The sequence below is a fragment of the Myotis davidii genome, unplaced genomic scaffold, assembly GCF_000327345.1.
Source record: "Myotis davidii unplaced genomic scaffold, ASM32734v1 scaffold556, whole genome shotgun sequence".
Classification (NCBI taxonomy): domain Eukaryota; kingdom Metazoa; phylum Chordata; class Mammalia; order Chiroptera; family Vespertilionidae; genus Myotis; species Myotis davidii.
The window spans coordinates 166,004-174,644 of NW_006287671.1; the positions used below are offsets into that span (position 1 = coordinate 166,004).

The 8,641-nt window shown below is 41.2% G+C and overlaps 1 long non-coding RNA gene across 1 annotated transcript in view; it reads left to right on the forward strand.

The window, feature by feature from the left end:
- The first annotated feature begins 3,249 nt into the window (after window positions 1-3,249).
- LOC107182420 overlaps window positions 3,250-8,641 on the forward strand; it is a 37,878-nt gene continuing 32,486 nt past the window's right edge. Inside the window, exon 1 of the long non-coding RNA XR_001513141.1 lies at window positions 3,250-3,359. This is a non-coding gene — a long non-coding RNA (uncharacterized LOC107182420). The remainder of the gene's footprint in view (window positions 3,360-8,641) is intronic.

Consider the following 8,641-nt stretch of genomic DNA (forward strand, 5'->3'; position numbering starts at 1 on the left):
CGGCGCTGGGAGGGGGAAGGGGCCGGGGCACCTGGGGCCCCGGTGCCCCGCCGCTCGGCTCTCGCTCCTCAGGGAGTGAGGGGGGATGGTTCTGCACGCCCGGCTGGGAATGGCGAGGCTGCGTCGGGTCTCCGTGAGGAAAATAGCGGACATGGCTGGTTTCTCCGCGGAGTTAACAAAGCGCTTCCACGCTGTCTCCCTTGGTGCTCTGTCAGGTAGCAATGTCCTCATTTTACCAGCCGAATGACGTGACTCACCCAAAGCCTCAAACTAATCAATGGAAAAGCCGGAATTTGAAGCTGTGCTGCCTTCAAAATTCCGGAGGGCTTACCGTTGCATCACATTATCTCCCTAAATCACTAATGGGAGACACACACGCCCTTATCGGTAAGATGCTGCAGGGGTAGCGGGGGCAGTTGAAGATGCCATCCCTTCCTTCAGAGAGTAAGGAATAAAACAAAGATGAAACCCATAAAAGACACACCATGAGAGAAAAATACAGAGTACTGTGGAAGACGAAGGAACTGCTCACTGCCTGCCGGGTATGGGAGAGAAAGGCAGCATGGAGAAGGCCTTTGAGGGACGGGGAAGGAGATGAGGAAGCTTATACAGCGAGAAGGGGTGGCTGGAGAACTTAGGAAGGTGACTTAGTGAGAGTGTTCAGGAAAAAGCAAACGGGAAGACCCTAGGCCCTACGGCATGTTGAGAAGTGGCAGAGGCCAGGAGAATGGGGCCTGAGGTGGCAAGTAGATGACTTTGTATTGAATTCTGTATTTTTAGTCTTTGTGCTTTCAAAGTTAGGGGGAAGAAAAGTTCAGCTTCCCTTCCATCCCTGAATGTATACAAAAACTAGAGGCCCAGTGCACGAAATTCATGCAGGGTAGGGTTCCTAGGCCTGGCCCTCCATCAGGGCCCATTAGGGCCTTCCTGCTGCAGCCGGGGCCTGCCTTCGTCCACGCTGTTCCCTGGTGATCAGCGCAGGTCATGGTGAGCGGTGGAACTCCTGGTCTCCTGGTCAAATTCCCGAGGGGACACTTTGCATATTAGCCTTTTATATAGATTAGAGGTGGGCCCTGCTGGTGTGGCTCGGTGGTTGAGCGTGGACCTGTGAACCGGGACCTCACAGGGCATATGCCTGGGTCTCAGGCTCAGATCCCCAGTAGGGGGTATAGGAAGCAACTGATCAATGATTCTCTTCAATCATTGATGTCTCTCTCTCTCTCTCTTTCTCTCCCTTTCCCTCTCCCTCTCCCTCTCTGAAATCAATAAAAATACATTTTTTTAAATTAGAGGTGGGAAAACTGCCAGATGAACCTGCAGTAAGCCAGGTGAAAAGTAATGAGTCTGAACTAAAAGCAGCTCAGGAGGAATTTGAAAGAGCATGGTTTAAAGATGACATGGAAGCAGAATCTACAGGATTTAGCAATTAAATGGATTTACAGCCGAAACCGGTTTGCCTCAGTGGATAGAGCATCGGCCTGCGGACTGAAGGGTCCCGGGTTCGATTCCGGTCAAGGGCATGTACCTGGGTTGCGGGCACATCCCCAGTAGGAGATGTGCAGGAGGCAGCTAATCGATATTTCTCTCCCATCGATATTTCTAATTCTCTATCTCTCTCCCTTCCTCTCTGTAAAAAATCAATAAAATATATTTTTTATTAAAAAAATAAATAAATAAATGGATTTACAGCAAGAGGGGATGGCATGAAAACATATATGAAGAAGAAAAAGAAAAGTCAAGATAGTGAAGAGGTTTTGACTTTGTAGATAATCATAGAAAAAAGGAGTAAAAATTGCTTTATATATATATATATTTTTTTTTTTAATTAAATCTTCATTGTTGAAAGCATTAACATATGTCCCCTCTTTTCCCCCATTGCCCTCTCCTACCCTCCCGCACTGCCAGCCCCAGGCCTTCACCACCCTTATTGTCTTGTCCAAGGGTTATGCATATATGCATACAAGTTTTAGATTTGGCCATTTTAAAGGTTTGAAAGTCAGCCAGATAGAGATGGACACCAAGAAGTTAAATATAAAGGTTTTAAAATATGGGAAAGAGACACCTGGCATGTCTCAGTGGTTGAGCGTGGACCTATGAACCAGGAGGTCAAGGTTTGAGTCCCCATCAGGGCACATGCCAGGGTTGTGGGTTCGATCTCCAGTAGAGGGTATGCAGGAGGCAGCCAATCAGTGATTCTCATCATCGATGTTTCTATCCCTCTCTCCCTCTTCCTTCCTCTCTGAAGAAATCAATATAATATGTTTTTTAAAAAATAAGACACTATTCTTGTCCTCAGGGTGTCTATGTAGGCAGATAGCTGCATAATATATATAGAGAGAGAGAGAGAGAGAGAGAGATTGAACTAGAAAATAGGGAAGTTATCAGCCTACAGTTATATCATTGTAACAAAAAGAATAAAACAAAGGGCAGAATCTTAGAGAACATCCTCTTTAGAACCTGGTTACTCAAAGTGTGGTCAATAGCCCAGAGGCAATGGCATCACCAGGGAGTTTATTAGAAATCTCAGCCTTCCCCACCCCAGACTTGCTGAATCTTAACAAGAACCCCAAGTGATTTGTATCACATTAAAGTTTGAGAAGTTCTGACCTAGATGAGAGAAGCCAGTGTCAACAACAAATAAGTTTTTTTTAAAGGAGGGATCTAATCTAGATGAGAGAAGCCAGCAAAGAAAGAGGGAGAGAACTAAGATAATGCAAAATCTCCAAATCAAGGTAAATTGGCCATTCACAAAAGCAGGGGACGGAAGGAGTTTCCTTCCACAAAGATTGAAAAGTGCAAGGAAGGGAAGGTATGTTTCAATTTTGTGATTAAGTGTATAGTTACTAGGACCATGTTCTAACAGCTTGGAAACTGCCCCTTTGTGATCAGGGACAGCCTAGAAATCTAATCCCCTCCCCGCTCCATGCCCACCTATATAGGACATATTGAAGTAGGTTTGTGGATTTGATAGCAGAACAAAGTACTTCTTTTCTAGTTATTTCTATTTTCTCGGCGAAATAGAGAGCAAGATCATTTTGGCAGATTGCTAATTGTCCATCACAATTTATTCTCCTTCCTAGGCACATAGTCTTTTTTGTTTGTTTGTTTTTGTGTGTTTTTTCAGCCTCTCTTTCAGTTAGGTATGGTCAGGCTTTAAGTTGTTGCTAGTGAAATGTGAACAGAAATGATGTCTGCCATTGCCAGGCCAGTGTGCCTCCTTCATGCATTTTTTCCCTTTCTGCCAGCTGGATTATGCAGGTGACTACAAACTGCCCAGATTGACAGAGCCACAAGAAAGAAAGGTGCCTGGATGAAGGAGAGCTGCCCTCTGACCTGGAACACCCATTCTGGATTATTATGTGAGCAAGATATAAATTTAAAGAATGAGCTGAAAACATAAGAGATGGGTTGGAGAGCCGGAGGCTTGAAATTAAAATTAGAAGAGGGGCTGTAGTTACCGGTAATGTCAAGGTGTAGGAAATAATTGTGAAAGTAGGAAGCTGCAATTAGCAGGTGGCACAAATCATCTGAAGAGTCATAGTGAAGGAACTGAGAGGCAGGAAGGGGTATCACAAAGAATTATCCACTGGAGGTATAGTACCCTTGGAGTGGTGAATAGCCTTGGAGGGAGTGATAATGAGTCTGGTACTAAAATCTTCAAAGAATGAGGGGTTAAATGATCTGAATCAGGGCATTCAAGGCCATCAGTAACTTAATATGTTCGACAATTTGATGATAAGAGTTTTCATTTAAACAGGCACTTTAAAGTTTTATTGTACTAATGTGGGGTTTCTAATTGCTTCTCTTTGACCTCTCAGATTGCAGATGGTAACTGCTTTCTTTAAGAGGAAGTACCCATATGTCTGTATTATAAAACAAACACATGCCAGGCTTCCCAGTTTAAATGACTAGCTTTAAAATGTGTCAGACTACTGTTCTACCGCCAACAATTACCTTCAAAAAATGTGTCAAAAGTGATGCTAGCTTTGCCACATCAAATGATGTCTGGTAAATGTTCAAAATCTGCATGAAAACTTTAGATATAACTTAATAAACAGGGATTGACTAGAAACCTGACATTAAAACTATTAAGATTACCTGTAGTTTAAAAAATGATGTATCATATTGTATAGTGTAGAGACTCTGATGTCAGACTGCAAAGGGTTGAATCAAAGCATCTATCCTATGGGGTTATGGAGCGGATAAAATGTAATATTTATCATACATATAAGCACTTAAAGACTGCTTAGCACATACGCCCTGGCCAGTGTGACATAGTTGATTAAAGATTATCTTGTGTACTGTAAGGTCACCGGTTCAATTCCTGGTTAGGGTATATACCCAGGTTTCAGGTTCAGTCCCTGATTAAGGCGCATACAGGAGGCAACCAATCCATGTTTCTCTCTCCCTCTCCCTTCCTCTCTCTCTAAAAATGAATGAATGAAAAACCATATTTAAAAATTTTTCAAAGACTGCTTAGCACATATAAGCACTCAGTAGAGTTAGCTATAGTTATTCTATTGTTGTACTTATTCTTATGGAATTGCCTATAAGTATACTTGGACTTTTCCTACTTAAAAAATATGTTAATTTCATTACATCTATAATGTTAGGACCTAATAGTAAGACTTCTGGTTAAACATGGTGCATTGAACACACGTTTTTCTCCACTCCAGATCCCTCACTAAAATGACAGTGAAGGAATAAAAAGGTATAAACCCATTAAGACAAAGCAAATAGCCAAAACCGGTTTGGCTCAGTGGATAGAGCGTCAGCCTACGGACTGAAAGGTCCCAGGTTCGATTCCAGTCAAGGGCATGTACCTGGGTTGCGGGCACATCCCCAGGGAGGGATGTGCAGGAGGCGGCTGATCGATGTTTCTCTCTCATCGATGTTTCTGACTCTCTATCTCTCTCCCTTCCTCTCTGTAAAAAATCAATAAAATATATTACCAAAAAAAAAAAGACAAAGCAAATAGGAAGAGAGATTTCTGCTGAAGAAGGATGTCGACAAAACTTAGGAACATGGACAGCAGATGGTTGAGTGATAACTGGCTTACCCATACCAGGAAAGGGAATATCTAAGCTTCTGGGAAGAGGTAGAGCCAGCCAGGTGAACCTGTTTACATCACAGACCCTGGAAAGGTCTGAAACTGGAACTGCCACACCTCTGAAAGCAGACGTAGAGTGGGCTGCAAACCACAATTCATCATGAAAGTTTTATAAAGAAGTCAGATCCTTCATTCCCCCTAATCCCTACTCCATTCCATGCTGTCTTAACTCAGCAGAGGACGGGAGGGTTCCTCTCTGGAGAGGCAGACTCAGAACTCCCCTGGACATCAGGCAGGGCTGAAGACAGGGATGACTCTCTCCACAGAAAAGCTGAATTAATGAAGTTGTATATACTGAATTGTAAGCCATAACCCCAGCTTCATTCAGATGCTAGAATGCTGGGATCTTAAGCTTCCTCTTAGGGGAAAAGTAGCTGGTCCAAGAGAAAAGGCCTACAAATATTGACTTTGAGGGTCTTATAATGGAGAATGTGGCTTGTCACCTGTCTCTTTATAGTGAAGCCCAACAGTAGACAAGCCCTGCCCATATCAACAGAGGCTCTAATCAACTATTTATCATCTCATTCTTAAACGTGGGTGTATAGTCAAGGACCACCAGATAGTTGAAGAAACCCTCTTTCTTTCATGAAGGAAGAAAATAGAAATAAGAGAAGAAACCAAGGAAATAGAGCCAATGCAGAAAACAGAAAAAGATGTCAAAATGAAACAATTCTCAAAAGTTTTAATGCTAATGAAGCTACAGGAGAGAGGTATTCCACCAAAATAAGGGTATAAACTAAGAAACAAACACATAGGGCCTGGTAAACAGGAGCTCTGACAGAAAAAACAATGTGGCCGATGTGGCTCAGTTGGTTGGAGCATCATCCCATACACCAAAAGGTGGTGGGTTTAATTCCCAGTCAGGGCACATACCCAGGTTGTAGGTTCGATCCCCTGGGTGCTTACAGAAAGCAATTGATCAATGTTTCTCTCACACATTGATGTGCCTCTCTCTCTGTCTCTGTCTCTCTGTCTCTCTCTCCCCTGGGATGACAGTGAAGGGAAGTTCCAGGATGACAGCTATGTAGCAGGTCTTTAGAGCAACCAGTTTGTTCTGATAAAGGATGGAGGGCTCTAGAGGGGATGTCTCCAAGGGGGGAAAAAATCAGAACTGATCAATGGCCTGTGTTTGAACCTTGTGAACATATAAAGATGAAATGATGATAGGTACAAAGAAAACTAAGCAAACCCAAGAAAGAGGAGATTATAAACTACAGGTACGCTGTATGATTGTTTTAAGAACACTTGATGGTGCCTCTCTGGAGGAGAATTATACTTCCCTGCCCTATTGATGACAGACCTGGCAGTGTGAATTGCTGTGGCCAATGAAATAGGGGCACAACTCAATGTGTCCCTTCCAGGAAGAAGCTTCAGGAGCCATGTCTCTGCCCCTGCCACAAGATGGGCTGCCTCTGGCCATCTGAGTCCTGAGTGAAGACACCATAGAACAGAACTACAAGCTGACCTGCCACTGGACATGCAGTGTGAATGACAAGTAAACCTTTATTGTTGCAGTCTGCTGAGGGTTTTATGGAATTTTGTTAATGTGGCATAATTAACCTCTCCTGACTGATATGATAACATGGGATTTTGTGGACAATACATAATAGACATTAAAATATACATAAATACTTAATAATGTCACATAAACATATTGGGGAATTAGTAAATGGCATAAAATGGCTAAAACTGAAAAACTAAGACATGGCAATAGAAACGTGCTCTTTAGAAATGTGGAATTAAGCAGCAGAACAACAGTTTTCCTTTGGGAAGCAGTTATCAGTGATGACAGATGGAGCAGGGCCTTCTGTTTATTATGACCCTTGTAATTATTTGACTCTGAAATCAGATATTGTCGCCTTGAAAAAATTAAAAATTGCATATCTTTAAAAAATTAATGGCGAGAAGGAAAATTATAGCATTGTTTTTAATTCACCAAATTTAATACTGACCATCAATTATCCCACAGTAATACTACAATGTAGATACTAATACTACTAATACTAAGAACTAATTCTTAATATATAAAATTAACTCCAAGTTGACCCAAGACATAAATATAAGAGCTAAAACTATAAAACTCTTAAAAGAAAATATAGATGTAAATCTGCATGATATTAGATTGATTAAGTAATGGTTTCTTAGATGTGACAACTAAAGCGCAAATCATCAAAAGAAAAAATAAGATTTCATCCAATTTAAAAACTTTTGCAATGCAAAGGACACTATCAAAAAAGTAAAGCCTGGCCGGTGTTGCTCAGTGGTTGAGCTTTGACCCATGCAACAGGAAGTTGACCTATGGTTCGATTCCTGCCCAGGTTGTGGGTTCGATTCCCCATGTGGGGCATGCAGGAGGCAGCTGATCAATGATTCTCTCTCATCATTGATGTCTCATGTCTCTCTATCCCTCTCTCTTCCTCTCTGAAATCAATAAAAAAGAAAAAAATTGTTTTTTTAAGTGAAAAGACAACCCACAGGATGGGAGAAAATATTTGCAAACCGTATATCTGGTAAGGAATTTGTATTATACTATATAATGAACTTTTACAACTCAACTGGGACCTGGCCAATTAAACTGGCATAATCAGTTCTTTACATATAATTTCCCTCTTTATGGGAGATAGTGAACTTTTTAAATCTTACTAAGCGGATCTCAGCACTACTGAAGGTAACTTCTTCCAGAAAAACTGTTGTTAGTAGTGTTCCTCTCAGATTTATTTGTTCACAATCCAGTAGAATACTTAGGACTGTAGGTTCTACTACTCTTACAGTCTTCACTTTTTCTTTGATTTCTTGGTTATACAAGTCATGGATGCTTTGATCTAAAGTGACAGCTTATTCCTTAATATTGGCAGATATTTGCAAACTGAGGAGAATGAGCTTGTCTCAGGATGCTTATAAAGGAGAGACCACCATGGTAATGTCAGATTTAATTCTATTAATATACTTTTTGTATATAGTAGCTAAGAGAATCAACTGTCAAAGACTGACTTTTCTGTTAATTTGATCCCATAACTATACACGTACCAAAAAAATCAACTTACTGTTTTACAATTTCCTTAAGGAGAGAAAAATAAAGTTTTCAATATCTTAGTAATTAACTTATGGAAATCATTCTTTTTGGTTCACAAATTTGGTAATTGTTACTAAAGAAATAAGTAACAAATAGCCAAAAACTGATGGTTAAAAACCCCCTAAAGTCTGCCTGGCATGGCTCAGTGGTTGAACATTGAACAATGAACGAGGAGGTCATGATTCCATTTGAGGCATATGCCCAGGTTGTGGGCTCAATTTCCCAGTCATGGGCATGCAGAAGGTAGCCAATTGGTAATTCTCTCTCATCATTGATGTTTCATCTCTCTCTCTCTCTCCCTTCTTCTCTGAAATTAATAATATGTGTGTATTTAAAATCACTAAAACATATTCTTTTTTTAAATATATTTTTTATTGATTAAGATATTACATATGTGTCCCTGTCCCCACATCACCCTCCACCCCCCACCCCACCCCCGGTGTCCGTGTCCCTTGGTT